The sequence below is a fragment of the Erinaceus europaeus genome, chromosome 3 (genome assembly GCF_950295315.1).
Source record: "Erinaceus europaeus chromosome 3, mEriEur2.1, whole genome shotgun sequence".
Taxonomy (NCBI): Eukaryota; Metazoa; Chordata; class Mammalia; order Eulipotyphla; family Erinaceidae; genus Erinaceus; species Erinaceus europaeus.
Genome location: NC_080164.1, coordinates 70,292,223 through 70,310,552, shown reverse-complemented (window position 1 = coordinate 70,310,552; position 18,330 = coordinate 70,292,223). Strand labels below are relative to the sequence as shown.

At 41.3% G+C, this 18,330-nt stretch overlaps 1 protein-coding gene across 6 annotated transcripts in view; it reads right to left on the bottom strand.

Annotated features, from left to right (window-relative positions):
- The window catches only part of AFF3 (ALF transcription elongation factor 3), a 554,707-nt gene that overhangs the window by 365,206 nt on the left and 171,171 nt on the right, over positions 1 to 18,330 (bottom strand). The window lies entirely within an intron of this gene.

Below are 18,330 nucleotides of genomic sequence, written 5' to 3'. Positions count from 1 at the left end.
ACGCATAATGGGGCAAAAATATAGGAAAAATTGGCATTTACATTATTCTGAATCCCATCTTATCTACTAATATGCATATTTCACTCTCAATTTATAGCTATCAAGGACATGTGGAGCATTCTACACAGTAGTCATTTTACCCTAAACGTACAAATAATAAGTCTCTCAGAAAAATACAAATTCTTAAGAAATAAAAATGAAATAGTTGCCTAGGCATACCAACACAAACACATATACTTAAAGTCATATTACTCTACTTTATTTCAACAATTATAAGATGTCAGTGGTAAGAGAGAGCACAATATTGTGACTTAGAAAAAAAAGATTAGGAGCTGATAACTCAGAGAAAAAATTGTCAACTGAATTATTATTTAACAGACTGTCAGACACATTCCAATTTTAGATGTTAAAATGTGAAAAAAATGTGCATATTGAAATCAATGCTATACAGTTACTGCTGTTCTTTCCTGCTTTATCGCCAGTATTTGAAACAAGTACTTTAGTATACAGTAAAAATACTATAATTATATGCTAAATGGATGAAAATATAACAAGTGAATAAAATTTTTTAAAAGTGAAGTAAGCATCTTGTATACAGGAAAATTATGAAAAGATGGCTGGGTAATGATGAAAAAATAGTTTTAAAGAGAAGCACTTGTTTTACATACCAGATTGTCTATTGTTTAAATCCTAGCTCAGGAAGTTAGACTGTAAAAATAATAATCTCTTTAAAAAACAAAAAAAAAAAACTGCCAAAAAAAAAAGGGGGCCTGGGAAGGTAGTGCAGTGGCTGTACGCCACACATGCATGTCTGAGGCTCTAGAGGTCCCTGTTATAATCCTTGGTACCACCATATACTGAGCAGTGCTCTGGTATCCTTCAAATGCGTTTAGCCCACCTGTATATTAGGGGACAGGCTCAGGAAAGACTAGTAAAGTCATGGGCTCCCTTGGAATATATCCAAAATAAACTTCCTAGCTTTTTCCAAAAAGGAGACCTCAAATCTCATCTGCTACATTCTTAAATTTAGATTCCTGATTATGAAACAATTTGTTCTGCTTTACATCGTTTTTTTTTATATATAAAGAAAGTAAGAATGTTGGGGGGTCATTTTATATTACTAGGAGAACGGAAAAAGTAGCAAGTGCCCACTCTCCCTTTGCCAACTTTAATCAGATTACCTGGTGGATATTACACTACAGTGAACGACTATGACCTTTCCCTGGTACTTACCAACTACCCCAATTTTCTGTTTACTGTTCATGCTGGTTGCAATTGAATAAACTGCAATGCATGTCAGCCAAGCCGATAATATTCTTTCTCCCACATAAATTTTTTTTAAAGCTTACCTGCTCACCTGTATCTTTTTTTGGCTCTAAGCCCTGAACACACAGGTACTGAATTCTCTTTGAAAGTCATTAGGTTCCCCGGTTCCCAGTGTCTATGTATGTTCCTCAGTCCTTGATCTCTAACTACAGAATGAGTTTTCAGCATTAAGAATTCTTTCAGAAGCCAGGCGGTAGTGCACCAAGTTAAGCACACATAGTACAAAGTGCAAGGACAGGCCCAAGGAGCCAGATTTGCAGGTTTCCCACCTGCAGGGGGGTGGGGTCTACTTCTGCTTTACATCTTAATGCTTTTCAGCCACTAAGTTGCAGATGTTATCATGACACCAACCTGACTTCCCTGGGCACAGGACCTCACCATTGTGCCCTGGAACCCCACCTCTTCATAGCCCTGCTCCACTAGGGAAAAATAGTAACAGGCTAGGAGTATGGATCCAACTGTCAACGCCCACATCCAGATCCAGCGGAGAAGCAATTATAGAAGCCAGACCTTCCACCTTCTGCACATCATAATGACCCTGGGTCCATACTCTCAGAGGGATAAAGAATAGGAAAGCTTCAGGGGCCTGGGCGGTGGCATACCTGGTTAAACGCACACAGTATGAAGAGCAAGGATTTGGGTTTGGGCCTCCCGCTCCCTACTTTGCAAGGGGAAAGTTTCAAAAGCAACAAAGCAGGTCTGCAGGTGTCTCTCTGTCTCTCTCCCTCTCTATCTCCCATCCCCTCTCAATTTCCCTCTGTTCTATCCAAAAAAAAAAAAAAAAATAGGGAGTTGGGTAGTAGCGCAGCGGGTTAAGCGCACGTGGCGCAAAGTTCAAGGACTGGCATAAGGATCCTGGTTCGAGCCCCTGGCTCCCCACCTGCAGGGGAATCCCTTCAAAGGCGGTGAAGCAGGTCTGCAGGTGTCTGTCATCCTCTCCCCTTCTCTGTCCTCACCTCCTCTCTCCATTTCTCTGTGTCCTATCCAACAATGATGACATCAATAACAACAACAAGAATAACAACAACAACAATAAAAAAACAACAAGAGCAACAAAAGGGAAAATAAATAAATATAAAAAAATTTTTTTTAAGTAAAGCTTCCAATGGATGGGTTACGGAACTCTGGCGTTGGGATTTATATCCTATGGTCTTATTGATCATTATTAAATAAATAAAAATATAAAAATAAATTAACCAGTTTACCACCACTAAATAATTCTGGTGTAAGATATGCAAATAAAACAAAAGAAAGTTTGATAATACCATTTTAAACTAGATTTTTAAATGACTGTCCTGCTATGCCACTTCAACATAGCTTATAGTAGATTTTTCTCTGAGTTTAACATTAAGCTCATTAATTTTATCAGATTTATTTTGAAGTTCTGAGTATCTTAATGTGATAACAAATGCCTCTTGGGCTTCTGTCTTGAATCATGTCAAGATGGATATAAAATACCCTATTTTACAACTGCTGACAAGCTCCTGATGTTGCCAATTACAAACCTACTAATCTACAGTTTATGAAGAAGTCTTACTCTATATTTTTTATCTTCTAGCTGACATCATTTGAAGATATTCCCGGCCAAATGGAGAACACTTCACATGTGGTGAAGCAGGTCTGCATATGTGTCTTTCTCTCCCACTCTTTCTACCCCTCCTCTCTCAATTTCTCTCTGACACATCTACTATAATTTAGAGAAAGAATGAAAGGAAGGAAGGGTGGAAGGAAGGGAGGAAGGAAGAAGGAAGGGAGAAAGAGAGAAAGGAAAAGAAAGGAGGAATATGGCCACTGGGAGCAGTGGACTCATAATGCTGGCACTGAGCCCCAGTGATACTTATGGTGGAAAGAAAGCCACCAGGTTCCAGATGCTACCATGATGCCAACCAGACTTCCCTGGACAGACAACCCCACCAATGTGTCCTGTAGCCCTGCTTCCCCAGAGCCCTGCCCCATTAGGGAAAGAGAGAGACAGGCTGAGAGTATGGATCCACCTGCCAACGCCCATGTTCAGCAGGGAAGCAATTACAGAAGCCAGACCTTCCACCTTCTGCATCCCAAAATGACCTTGGGTCCATACTCCCAGAGGGTTGAAGAATAGGAAAGCTATTCAGGGGAAGGGATGGGATATGGAATTCTGGTGGTGGGAACTATGTGGAGTTGTATCCCTCTTATGGGTTTTTTCAGTATTTCCTTTTTATAAATAAAAATTTTTTAAAACTTAAAAAATAAAAAAAAAAAGAGAGGCAGGACGGCAGGATGGAAGGGAGGGGGGAAAAGGAAAAACAATGCAATCACTTCTCATCTGTTGTTTAGACTTGCTCAATTTGAATCAATTGCTTTACAATCCCCTTTTCTTCCTCACTTGTTCTGTCTTCATAGATTCATGCTTAAGAAACAAGGGTTGGTTATATTGTTTCTGATTGTTCTGCCATATATGTTCTAGTGGAATGGAGTGTACAGCTTCCCTAAAGTCTTGATTTTTTTATGTACAAATGCAAAGTCTACTGGGTTGGAGGTGACTATGCTCTCTGAGCTCAACACAATGCAAAAATAGGATTTGGACTTCTGGAGAATCACTAGGCAATGGCATTGTGCTCCATCTTTACAATAAAATGCACATCTCCCATTAAATGACAAACCCACATTTCTAAAGGCTGAATGGGACAGTGCTTATAAATTAATTCCACTTGGTTAAATTTAGAGTGCAGGAAAAAATCCTATCCAAAAATACACTCTGGTTTGGGACTCTTTTCATTTGATTTTTGAATTAATTTATTTTATAGCCTTTCCTCTCATACAGATGTGAGGCAAAATAGCTGTTTATATAGCAATAGCAGGCCCTGAAATGTGAAATATTTTAGTGCCTTTAGTTGTATTGTAGAGTTTTTAATTAAAAGTGGGTTTTCAACTAAAAGAAGACTTTCTTTTTATTGATATATTTTTGGCACAGGGAATATTGATAGCAAATAAGTTACCTTTCCATATTTTTGTTTGTTTTGCTTGTTTATTAATTAACCTTGGCTGCTTCTTTCCCTGGACAACCTAGTCATCAGAACTCTTTCCCTTTTGGAAAGAGAAAGAAGATTAAAAATGATGACCAAGGCCCGGCCGGGAGGTGGTGCACCTGGTTGAATGCCCATGTTATTCTTCTTCTAGCGTTTGCCCCTCTTTCGTAGCCAGTCAACAGCGTCAGGTTGAGCCTGATGTAAAGTTTCGAGACCTCCTTTGAATCTGGAGAGGTGGCAGCCATTGACTATGGGGGTCATAGTCTGTCTGTAGCCGCAGGGGCAGTTCGGGTCATCTCTGGCTCCCCAGCGATGGAACATAGCGGCGCACTGGCCATGGCCTGTTCGATAGCAATTGAGGAGGGCCCAATCATAACGTGCTAGGTCAAAGCCGGGTTGACGCTTGCAGGGGTCTGTGATGAGGTGTTTGTTCTTTACCTCAGCTGACTGCCAACTCTGTTTCCAAGAGTCTGGAACAGAGAAGTTCAGTGTAGGTGTAGAGGACCAGATTGGGTGATGAGACGTCAGCGTTGGACAGGGTGGGTGAAGATATCTGCATATATTGGCAGGTCCGGTCGAGCGTAGACGTGGGAAATGAACTTAGATGATGCCGCATCCCGACGAATATCTGGCGGGGCGATGTTGCTAAGAACTGGCAGCCATGGAACCGGGGTGGAACGGATGGTTCCAGAAATTATCCTCATGGAGGAATATAATTTGGAATCGACCAAGTGGACATGGGGGCTATGGAACCATACTGGGGCACAGTATTCTGCAGTGGAATAGCATAATGCCAGAGATGATGATCGAACATCACCCCAGAACTCATTCTTAACCTGGGTCCCGCGGCAAAGAAGTGGCTCGCTTCATTCCTGTCCCACATCTTGGAATCTGAGTCTATGCCCAAAGTTTGGCGTCGTGCGAAGATTATAGCGGTTTTGAAACCAAAGAAAGACCCAATACTGGCCGCCAGCTATAGACCAATTTCTCTCCTCTCCGTGTGTTACAAACTCCTTGAGAGGCTTCTTCTGTCACGTATTTCTCCTCTTACAGAGAAATTCCTATCACCCGCCCAAGCTGGTTTCCGCCCAGGAAGATCTACCTGCGAACAAGCCCTGGCCCTCTCAACTTACATTGAAAATGGATTCCAGAAGAATTTAAAAACGGGTGCTGTCTTTGTTGATCTCACAGCAGCCTATGACACGGTCTGGCACCGTGGTCTCCTAGTCAAGATCTCAAGATGCCTGCCTCCATGGGTGGCCAACACTATATCATTTCTTCTCCAAAACAGAAGATTCCGGGTACATCTGGGTGACAAGTCTAGCAGATGGAGACCTGTCTCAAGTGGCCTCCCCCAGGGCTCTGTTCTGGCTCCTACGCTATTTAATATTTACATCAATGACCTCCCAGAAACTTCTTCAAGGAAGTTCATCTACGCCGATGACATCTGCTGTGCAACTCAGGCATCCAAGTTCGACATCCTCGAGGAAACACTCACGAAAGACATGTCTCTGATATCTGATTACTGTAAAAAATGGCGACTAATCCCTAGCACTGCAATAACGGTATCATCTGTTTTCCATCTACACCATGCCTCGGCCTCGTGTGAGCTTAACGTGCAGCTTGGCGATATGAGAATCCGGCATGAAGCCCAGCCAGTCTGTCTTGGCGTTACTCTCGATCGCACTCTGTCATTTCACAAACATCTCATAAAAACTGCAGCAAAGGTGGGCGTGAGGAATAACATCATTGCAAGACTGGGCAGCTCCTCATGGGGCCCATGTTATAATGCATAAGGACTCAGGTTTGAGTGCCTGGTCCCCATCTGCAGGAGGAAAGCTTTGTGAGTGGTGAAGCAAGGCTGCAGGTGTCTCCCTGCCTCTCTGTTCCCCTTCCCTCTTAATTTCTGTCTCTATCCAATAAATAAAGATAATTATAAATTAACAAAAAAGATGAAGAAGAAAAAAAAAAAGGTGACCAAGACTATAAGCCTGTCTTTTTTTCTGACCATCTAATCTGGTCCTCTTTCTTGGATGTCTTTCAGAGTCTACCTAGAGTTATGGTCTTTCAACGTTTCTAGTGCTTGAATTCCTCCTTGTGGCCATGTGGCCACTTGCTCCAGAATGACACCTAGATGCCCCCTGACCCACCTATCCTGCTTTCCCATTCCTTGCACAGCCTCCTGGTCTTCTCTGGGCTGTCACTCTCCTATATCCACGCCCCCCTTTGGCATGCTGATGAGGCTTCAGTCAATGCCAAAGCCACAACACAAGTGATGGAACTATACTGCCTATGAATTTGTAGGACATCTAATGATGGTCTGCCATACCTAGGAGGCTTTGTACCTTGGTCCAAATGCTTCTTGTTGCTCCTCTGCCTTGTTTCCTCCCTCTCTGTATTAAAAATTAAGATATCATCATCAAGTTACAACTTCTTTAGTCATCTTAGGTGCCAGCTGTTGTAAAATGGCAAGGAGGAATCACCAGAGTTCACTCTCCCTTTTGTTCTCATGAAGACCCACAAAGAGAAAAGCTTGATCCATTTCAGTGTATTGGTACAAAGAGCAATATAAAGCTTTTGTTTCAGTTTGGTATTTAAAACTTTAACAGATATTCATGAGTTTAATTTAACTAGCAACCGTGCCTGTTAAGCGCTACAATAAACCAACTTAAAAATAAGTGCTCCACTTCCTCACATCCTAAGTAATACATTATTTTAAGAGTTCCATCATTATGAATGCAATTGGTACTCACACTAGTGGCATAGATCCTAATGACTCCATTTGGTATTCACACAGATGTTATCACACACCAGGCTTCCCACTGCCATCAGAGAATCATTCCCATTCACTTTTTTAATTTCTTGTGTTTGATAAACTGATAATCTTTACACTGCACAATAAAAGAATATGAAACCAGGCCTAACTGATAAGTGGCTAGAGTTGTAAGAAACTTAAAAAAATTTTTTTTTATTTAATTTTTTTATATTTATTTATTTCCTTTTTGTTGCCCTTGTTTTATTGTTGTAGTTCTTACTGTTGTTGTTATTGATATCATTGTTGGACAGGACAGAGAGAAATGGAGAGAGATGGGGAAGACAGAGAGGGGGAGAGAAAGACAGACACCTGTAGACCTGCTTCACCGCCTGTGAAGCGACCCCCCTGGAGGTGGGGAGCCATGGGCTCGAACCGAGATCCTTCCGCTGGTCCTTGCGCTTTGTGCCACGTGCGCTTAACCTGCTATGCCTGCTGCGCTACCGCCCGGCTCCCAATTTTTAAAATTTTTGCCTCCAGGGTTATTGCTGGGGCTCAGTGCTTGCACCATGAATCGACTGCTCCTGGAGGCCACTTTTGTTGCCCTTGTTATATTGTATCGTTGTTGTGGTTATCATCATTGTTGTTGTTATTGTTGTTGGATGGGATAGAGAGAAATGAGAGAGGAGGGGAAGACAAAGGGGGAGAGAAAGATAGACACCTGCAAGACCCGCTTTACCCTCCATTAAGTGATCCCCCTACAGGTGGGCAGCCGGGGGCTTTCACGCCGGTCCCTACCCTTTGTGCCACGTGCCGCTAACCCGCTGCGCTACCACCCGACCCCCGTAAGAAACTTTTTAACCTAACCACCAAAATACTCCAACTTCTTTTGTACTAGTTCATTCTGCTGCATTTTAGGCACTCTAACATTTCTGTATGCCATCTCAAACACCATGAAGATAAAAAGTGCATATTATACCACAAAACATACCAAATGATGTTATTTATTCACCTTTAGCTGAATACTTTCGTCACGCCATATATTTATCAGAAAACTCAAAGAACCCCACAAAATTGGAATTATTAAGTGCATCTTTTTTCTAATATTTATTTACTTATTCCTTTTTGTTACCCTTGTTGTTTTATTGTTGTAGTTATTATTTTTGCTGTCATAGTTGTTGGAGAGGACAGACAGAAATGGAGAGAGATGCGGGAAGACAGAGGGGGAGAGAAAGATGGACACCTACAGACCTGCTTTACCCCTTGTGAAGTGACTCCCCTGCAGGTGGGGAGCCAGGGCTCCAACCAGGATCCTTACACTGGTCCTTGTGCTTTGCTCCACCTGCGTGCTTTTCCTGCTGCACTACAGCCCGACCCCCTCCCATTTTTTTCTCTTTGTCTCCAGGGTTATCACTGAGGCTCAGTGCTAGCAGGAATCTACTGCTCTTGGTAGCCATTATTGGATAGGACAGAGAGAAATTAAGAGGGAAGGGAAAGACAGAGGGAAAGAGAAAGATACCTGCAGACCTGCTTCACTGCTTGTGAAGTGACCCCCCTCCCCCTGCAGGTGGGGGGCTGGGGTGGGACCTGGATCCCTGAGAGGCTCCTGTGCTTCATACTATGTGTGCTACTTAACTTAGTGCAGCACTCTATTAAATGTATTATAGACGAGGTAAAGAAAAATCCTTGATCAGCAGGCACGGGAGCAGGACATGGTAGGGCTGGTTCTCAAGTGCTGTCTTCCCAATGGTCAGGTATGTGTTGCAGAACCTACTTGCAGGCCTGCAACATGATCCTCTTAGGTCTGCCTGAGAGTGCTGGTTCTGAGTGAACTTGGCAAGAACCACAGTGCCCACTCAGTTATTCAACTAATCTATAGATGCTGCTGTCAAAAAGTATGTTGCATATGTGGCTCACATGCACAATCAGCTGACTTTCTGTAAAGGAGATTATCCAGGATTCCACTTATTCCACTGGTAGATTACAGCATCAGCTCCTGCCACGAGTTTCCAGCCTAGCCTTCTAAGTGGAATGGCAAAATGCCTGTGGGTTCTGTACTTGCTGAGTCAACCCTTATAATCATACAAGCAAATTCAATGCAATCAGTCATCTACTGATAAATATGCCTGTACCTCCTATTGTTTCTCTTCTTAAATTCTGGTAAACCCTGCAATGGTACTGGTGCATCAGAAGTCATCAATTCATATATGTACCACATGGATGGGGTTCTTAAAAATCAACCTTACAAAACCCCCCTAATAGCAAATAATTTCATTCTAACAACATGAACAACTAACTATTGGGTTGTCAGAAAAGTCATGACATATTTTTGCATAAAAAATAAACAGAAAAAAATATGAGTTACCTAACGACCCATTATTGCTTCACCTAATGTAGAGCTTTGTTGTTGCTGCTAGGGCTTCACCACTTCAAGGTGACTTTCAGATATAGATGGAGAAAGGGGGTGGAAAGGTAGAGAGGGTGAGACACCACAGCACCAAAGCTCCCCTGCCCCAGCATATCATAGTACTCTCCTGAGTATGACTGGCTAACACCTAAGTGGCGTGCATGGCAAAGCAGGTACTCCCTGGGTGAAAGGTTTCAACAGTATTCCCTCCCCAACACCATACTGCCTTGAGAATCTTGTACCTGGCATGATCCCACTGCCCCCTTGTACTTATTTTCATTTTGCTTTTGGATAAACAAAGATAGAGAAAGAGAAGGAGACACCACAGCACTGCTCCATCATTCACTGAGTTCCCCCTTGGTATCAAGCAGAGTATTTCCATGTGGTAGTTGGAACTCAAACTCAGGTTTCCACACATAGTAAAATGTGCAGTCTAGTTAGTGAGCTATCTCCCAGCCCCCATCGTTCCTTTTATTCTTAGTGGAAGTAGAATGCAACCTTTCCTCCTTAAATGTAGGTATTTGAAATCATCCACATATTTATATGCTATCTATAAAAAAAGATATTAAAAACCACATAATCTGCTTAATACTAACTCAATTCTATTGCAATGCATGCAATTTTAGCATCTGACATAATTAACAAGTTCACGTACAACTCAGCCATCCATGTGAAAGATTAAAGTGAATTATTATAAGCATTACCAAAATATTATTCCTCAGATGCTAGTTTAGAAAAACCTATTCTCTTCAGGTTAAATAAACCACACTGCCTTAATGCTTCACTGTGAATCATGCATCCAGTCTTGTATGAGTTTGCTGGTGGGGCTTTACTACTCATTTTTTTTCCCCCTGTTCCTAAGTAGCATGTATTACATTCAGTCTTCTAGCAAGAGATTGTGAATTGTCTATTAATGGTATTCTTAGAATAAAATATTTACTAACTACATTTAGGCTTGGGTTCACTGTACTCATTTTTATACCTCTACAGTCTATCTTTTCATTCTTCTTCTAGACATAAGAAATCTTGATTTTTTTATTCCACATCTTAATTAAAATGAAAGAGGACTGACCATATGACCAGGGATGCTGATAGCTTATTACAGCAAAACAGTCTACCTGGTACTTATTTCTTTCTTTTTTTTTTTTTTTCCTCCAGGGTTATTGCTGGGCTCGGTGCCTGCACCATGAATCCACCGCTCCTGGAGGCCATTTTTCCCCCTTTTTTGTTGCCCTAGTTGTTGCAGCCTCGTTGCGGTTATTATTGCCATTGTTGACTTTGCTTTGTTGTTGGATAGGACAGAGAGAAATGGAGAGAGGAGGGGAAGACAGAGAGAGAGGGGAGAGAAAGATAGACACCTGCAGACCTGCTTCACCGCCCGTGAAGCGACTCCCCTGCAGGTGGGGAGCCGGGGGCTCGAACTGGGATCCTTACGCCAGTCCCTGCGCTTTGCGCCACGTGCGCTTAACCTACTGCGCCACCGCCCGACTCCCTGGTACTTATTTCTATCCAACTGACTTATACTTGTTTATCCCCCGCCCCAATGATGTTGAATTTGTGAGCTACTTAATTTCCTATCTATCTAAAACCATCAATAGGATATATGTGTCTCAAGGAACATATTTTTAAACCCTTCCCTTGTTTTACTGATCAAAAGGTGCTTAAAACTGATCTTCTCATGTATAGCAGTAATCTGTTCAACCTGAGATGAAGTTTATTAATACAAAATATGCTGATGGATTGCAAAACATGTAATTACAATGTGATGCTCTATCATGGAATCAACTCACTAAATATTACTTAAAATGATTGTTCAGGAGAGAAATGTTCTCTTTTTTAATTTTTTTATTTTACTCAAAGACAGAGAGGCCAGAGCACTGCTCAGCTCTGGTATATGTACGGTGGTACTGGAGACTGAACATGGGGTCAGAGAGTCTCAGGTAGGAGAGTCTTTTACATAACCATTATGCTGTCTCTCCAGCCTGAGAAAGACATTCACAATGCTTGACTTGGGAATAAATCTCCTTCTTTTTGAGCTGTGAGAGAAAACTATTTTTCTGTTATTTACTCACTAAGTATTGCCAGCCAATATTTTATTTACTTATTTATCTTTATTCCTAAGCATATTTTTTAAAATCTGCAATTGAGGGACTGAAGAGATATCTCACTGGATGGGGGCATGCCTGGCCTTGTCTGCAGACCTTATAGCCCAGTTTGAGCCAAAACACTACCTGGGAGGTGCTATGACACTAGTTGTGTCTCTCCTTCTCTGTCTCTCTTTCTCCCTATTAGGGCGACAAAGCAGCCTGAATTGAGCATTGGGTGAGGTCCTGGCCATGCAAAAATAAAAAAAGAAACTGTAATTGATAACACTGTATTATGTAATAGCACTTAGTAGTAAAACACCAAAGAAAGCTCTAGATAAGGGCAGAGATAAAACAGCCTTAGATCCATCATCTACTACTACTAAATTATAGTTTAGCATTTTGATCCTGACATAGACAAAGGGGTAAAAAAGAAACATCTGGCTAGTTTTAAGAGCAATGTAATTCTTTTTTTTTTTTTTGCCTCCAGGGTTATTGCCGGGGCTCGGTGCCTGTACTACGAATCCACTGCTCCTAGAGGCCATTTTTCCCATTTTGTTGCCCTTGTTGTTGTGTTTGTTGTAGTTGTTATTGTTGCAACAGCTGTTTTGTTGTTGGATAGGACAGAGAGAAATCAAGAGAGGAAGGGAAGACAGAGAGGAGGAGAGAAAGACAGACACCTGCAGAACGGCTTCACCGCTTGCAAAGTGACCTCCTGCAGGTGGGGAGCCGGGGCTCGAACCGGGATCCTTATGCCGGCCCTTGTGCTTTGCGCCATCTGCGCTTAAATGGCGGTGCTACCACCCAGCTCCCAAGAGCAATGTAATTCTTAATAGCCTTTTGTGTTTCCCTTTTCCCTTTCACTGGTAGGGAGCTCAATAGCCAAGCTACGGTCTACTTTTACTAATTATGTCATAACTTCACAGATTTTATAAGTGACTTTACCTCCTTTATTGAATAAGAGACCTGTGGATAATACTGCCGTTAGGCTGACTAAGTTAAGTATGATCTTTTCAAGAGCCCTAAGTGCCTTTGCTGTTTGGTTATACAAATCACTTAATTAGAATGTATATCCCATTTTCTCCAAATAATGAGCTGGAAAACTACAATTCCTTCCTCCCTACTCAAGAATGATGACTGGTAAAGTTTAAATGAGAACTTTTAAAATAGTGCTTTTACACAGACACTAAGGAACCCATACAATTCTTTTGATTTGTGTGCACAGTATAATAACCCATTGAGATGTCTGAGGCACGGCTGCTGGTATGTGGGCATCCTGGGGCAGACCATATTAGTCAATTTATTCTGTCAGATGGCTGATGCTTTGTCTTTGCCAGTGAATTGGCCTGTATCACAGGGGGTATGACATCAAGAGTATATATGACTGTGTGTATGGATGGGGGCTATCATACCCCCATCACTTGTAACTGTTTTTGATCTACTACTTCTATGTGCTATTTTCTTCATAAGCCTGTGCTCATACCCAGATCTAGCACACACACAAAAGACCTTCTTAATAAGAAAAGAATTACCATTCAAAAACTCAGCTGAAGCTGGAAATTACAAACTGACTGCCCCCCAAATCCAACTGGTTTTATCAAATATCTATACCCACTTACAGATTTGCACTTTTATGTTCACTGACATGGACAAGTCAAAGGATGTGGGCTTAGCCGTGATGGTAGGTATAGACTCCTCTGACAGGACAAAATCCAAGCAAAGCTGGATAGTCATTAGGAGCGTGTTTTTTTTTTTTTTGTCTCTGAATTCATACCAAATCAGACTCATCAATACTTGATCTGCACACAAAACAAGTTATAAATGCAGGTTTTATATATTATTAAACAATGTTTTTTTTTTTAAATAGAAGATTCTGCCTTGGTGAATGGCATGTAGTGTGGTGACACACAATCTGATGAGAAGTGAAGCTGTGCCAATCTCACTTTTTTAAAAAAAGATGTTTGTATAAGTTGTTGTGTCCAGCTGCACAGGTCATCTTGCATGAAAGAAGGCTCAGTGGTAACTGAGTGTGGTGCACTCTCTAATGGTAGCTGAGGTGCCAGGAGGAAAGGTATACAGAAGCAGGAAATAGGCACCATAGGTAGTGCTAGGTGATACAGAACGCCATGCTGTTAACGCTCTAATGTAAAATTCCAAGTAGAATTGGGTATTTGAAAGCAATTTAACATTTTAAAAGCTCTACATGGTAAAGGTTAACCTCTCCAGTGATTCATCAGGACTGTCTTATTGAGAGTGGCAGAATTTATAAGCATAAAATTATAGTTGGTAGAGTGGAAGTGTCCAAATGAAAGGAAGGAAAAGCATGTATTTACAGCTAGGACACCAGACCTCAGAAACAGTATTCATTGGCATGTGGAAGTCATTTAGAGACCAAGGTGAATAATATATTGTTTATAAGCCTAAGGGGAAGCAAGGCTACATTCATATTACCAAGGAAAAGTCCTGCTTTTTCCAAATGGTTAGTCTGTAAAAGGAAGACTATTTATTAATGTAAGAGTCCAACATGAAGAGGCTTAGGGCAAAAATCCACTGTGCCCCATGAGAAAATATTTTCCCATTAACTAACAATCAATAGTTCTATATTTAGCTAAAATTTTATGCTCAATGACAAACACAGTCCATAAATGTCAGGCAGTAATTTACATTGGTAAAAATTACTAGATAAAAGTCACATTTGAGGTATGTGTGCTTCCAAATAGTACATAACTTGTTACGATATGTTCATTTATAACTGTGCTAGATGTCCTTATTAAGATCCAATAAATTTTCTACACCATTGATGATGAAGCTTTTTCCTCATTAGGTATCTTTCAGTCACACAGTGATTTCAAAAGGTCATATTTTAACCCAGATAGATGTACCCATATTTCTCACCAAATAATTCCTCAAGATCAGAAATCACTAGGGTATGAAGGCAACATGGGTCTATATTACATATTCAATCAGGAAACTGTTAATGAGCGGCAAAATCTCAGAGTCATACATCCCCAGATGATAACAAATTCTTACCTGGCTGTTTCTGTATTAGAAATTAATGCTTGTTCTGCCTAAACTTCATACCCATGCGTAAAATAAAATACATGGCTATTTACTGAGTCCAAATGATTTTCATGGGAGGGGGGTAATGGTTTACAAGGCAGTTACCACCACATAATAAGCACAGTGTCTCTTCTATCCAGGTTCAGTGTCTATGTTATCAATCCCACCACCAAATTCCGTTTCCCTTCATCATACACGGGCCCTCCTCATCCTCTCAACTCGCTCTCTGCTTTAGGGCTCTTACCTTTGCTGCACTAGACCACAGCTAGTTGAAGTTTCGCCCTGTTTCCCCTTCCTTTATTTCTTATATGTTCTCTGGTTATCTCACTTAACATGATTCTTTCAAGGTCCACCCAAGGTGTAGCAAAAGAGATAGAGCTGGGGCTTCATGTATGTGCAGCGTCATCACTCATGACTGCTTTTTCATTCAGATAGAGGGAATGAGAGAGATTGAGAGAGGAAGAGATGAACCACATATGGCGAACCACACACCTTGTCTGATGAATTATCTCCAGCTCTTCAAGATGTTCTCTTGTGTAGATCCTCTGAATTTATTTCTCTGCTGAGACATACTCTTCCAAACATGTTCTAACTACCCCTCTTATAATTCTTTCCTTACTTACTAGCTTACTACTCTATAACCTTACCTTATTCCTTTTTTATAACTCTCTCTGAAATTCTATAAGTTATTTATGCTTGTGTGCATATTCTCTCTTTTAAAAAAATTCAGCGCAGGGGTCAAGTGGTAGCAAAGTGGGTTAAGCACACATGGTGCAAAATGCAAGGACTGGCATAAGGATCCTGGTTCGATCCCCTGGCTCTCCACCTGCAGGTGGGTCAATTCCTAGGTGGTGAAGCAGGTCTGCAGGTGTCTCTTTCTCTCCCCCACTTTGTCTTTCCTCTTCTCTCAATTTCTCTGTCCTACCCAACAACAACAAAAGCAATGACAACAATAATAATAATAACAACAACAGCAAGGGTAACAAGGGCAACAAAATGAGGAAAATCGCCTCCAGGAGCAGTGGATTCATAATGCAGGCACCAAACCCCAGCAATAACCCTGGAGGCAAAATAATAATAATAATAAGTGCATATTATAGACTCCATCATTAGAACACAAGTCTCTACTATATTTTCAGCACCTAAAACAGGAATTGGCAGATAGTTGCTATCTAATGTTCAGGAAAAAATGAATTTAGAACAAATGGCAAAGACAAAGAAAGATTTGCAAAGACAGAAATAGGATGAAAAGTGGTCATGTGGGGAGCCGGGCGGTAGCACAGCGGGCTAAGAGCAGGTGGCGCAAAGCGCAACAACCGGCGTAAGGATCCAGGTTCGAGCCCCCAGCTCCCCACCTGCAGGGGAGTCGCTTCACAGGTGGTGAAGCAGGTCTGCAGGTGTCTGTCTTTCTCTTCCCCCTCTCTGTCTTCCACTCCTCTCTCCATTTCTCTCTGTCCTATCCAACAACAAGGGCCACAAAAGGGAATAAATTAAAAAAAAAGTGTTCATGTGTTTAGAACTAGCTCAGAATAAAGATTTTCAAGGGGGCTGCAGGATGTACAACAATCAGAAGCATTGACTCAGAGGGAGCTAGTGGCCACCCCGGTCTTTGATCAATCACGCCTGTCGCAAACATATCCTGGAGACATTCCTGAACAGAATTATGTTACCTTCTCAGGTACAGCAGCCTTTCTGGGTCATCAGTTCTGGGAATCTCAATTTAAGTGTGTGTGGTGTAGGGGGTGGGGTAGGGGCTATAAGACAATCTCACTTTTTTTTTTTTTTGCCACCAGGGTCATTGCTGGGGCTCAGTCTGTACTATGAATCCACAGTTCCAAGAAGTTATCCCCCCCCCCCATTTTATTTGATACGACAGAGAGAAACTGAGAGGAGAGGAAGAGGAAGAGAAAGAGAGGGAAAAAAACCAAAAAACAGAGACCTGCAGACATTCTTTGCTGTTAGTGAAACTTGCCCCCTGCAGGTGGGGAGTGAAGGTTCTAACCTGGGTCCTTGCACACAGTATTCTTGCACAAGGTGGTGTGCCACCACCCTGCCCAAATCTCACATTTGTGATGCTACTAGGCAAAGATGTCTGCAAAGGTGACATACTTAAGGGCAGCAGATCCCTGGTGCCACTTTAAAAGACTAGAAATCCCAGAGAGCTCTAAAAGATTTTCCTTTCTTTAAGACTTTGCTCTTTAATTAGACCCCAGACCTCTGTAGTAAGTTGCCTTTAATGAAACTTGCCCAGACCACTAGAGTCTGATAGATAGGCAGCGGCTTGGCAAATATGAGTTTGAGAAAGACTATTTGCTTCCTCCATTGTAGGACAGGGAATGACCAGCTTGGGCATGTGGTTAGACTTGGTTATCTTAACCCTCTTCTTTCCCTGTCTGGAAATACAAGTAGAAGTGACCCACAGCTCTTGGGTCTGAAGGGTGAGACCAAAGACCAAACTCTTTGCTGCTCTAAGATGTGGAGAGGGGAAAAAGAAACCCTGCTCTTCTGATTCTCTCTGATCTCGCTGGCTGAGCTCAATCAGAAGCCAGAGGGCAGAAGAGACTGGTGCAAGCCATACAGGGGAGTTTCCTGGCCCCAAAGAGAGGGAGAAGTGGGTAACTGGGTTTGGGAGCAGCAGACAGTTCAAATACTCAGCATGATCTCTCCCTCTTATAAACACTCAGTAACAAGGAGTGTCCAATTATTTCCCTATTTGTGTGAGTCCCACCATTATTTCCTGCATTCTGGCCTTGTTTCTATGACTTTAAGCTCTTTAGAAGAAGGAAGCATATATTATTTTTCTTGCATCCCTAAAAGCCTTATCATATGATAATGCATTATATTACATAATCACACAGCAATAAGACCATTAATAGATTTTATTAATAGCTGCAGGAATCCTGCACCAACTAATATATATCTCTACATAAGATAGAACATTAGGTAGTAAGAAGTAAATGATGAAAGCAGTTTGATATCTGACCAGGAAACTGCACTATCTGATCCACAAAAAGCACATCATTTTTTTCTATTGAGTATTTACTACTTAGCCATTATATGAAAATATTACAGAAATAAAAGGCATCATAAGGAGAGAAAAATATCCTAACAAAGTCTCATAGAACTGAATAGTAATATGTTGGTGCACAATCAATTGATAAAAAGAAGGGGGAGCCTAAGGAAAAAAAAGCTTCTCTTGCTGTGGTTTTCTAAAGGGAATGTGCATAATTTACTGTTCCTTCAACCAAGCAATTCTCTCCTATTATTTGAAGAATACATTCTGGTTGCAGTTACAAAACAAAATATAGAGTGTTTTCAACCCCCTGACTTGCCCTTTACATTTCCGTGTATCTTTTGATTATGTGCATGATAACTTAGATGTCAAATTCTAAGTTTTGCTTTGGAGACAATAAGGAAAAGGCATTCAATAAAAATGTGAACTATCTTGGGCCATATAAAATAATGAAGCTATTAAAATTAGAATGCTTCTACAATATCACATTTCATGTGCTTAAAAATCTAATGAACAGTTTTACTACTTAATGCCTCGTTCTCTAGATACTCCCAAGGCCAGAATTACTGGTCAAATCACCACATACAATGTTCTACACAGAGATAATGCCACTATGAGAAAAGCATTGCTGAGGTGTCCGTAAGACTAACTGCACCAACCATAACTTCATTAATAACTTT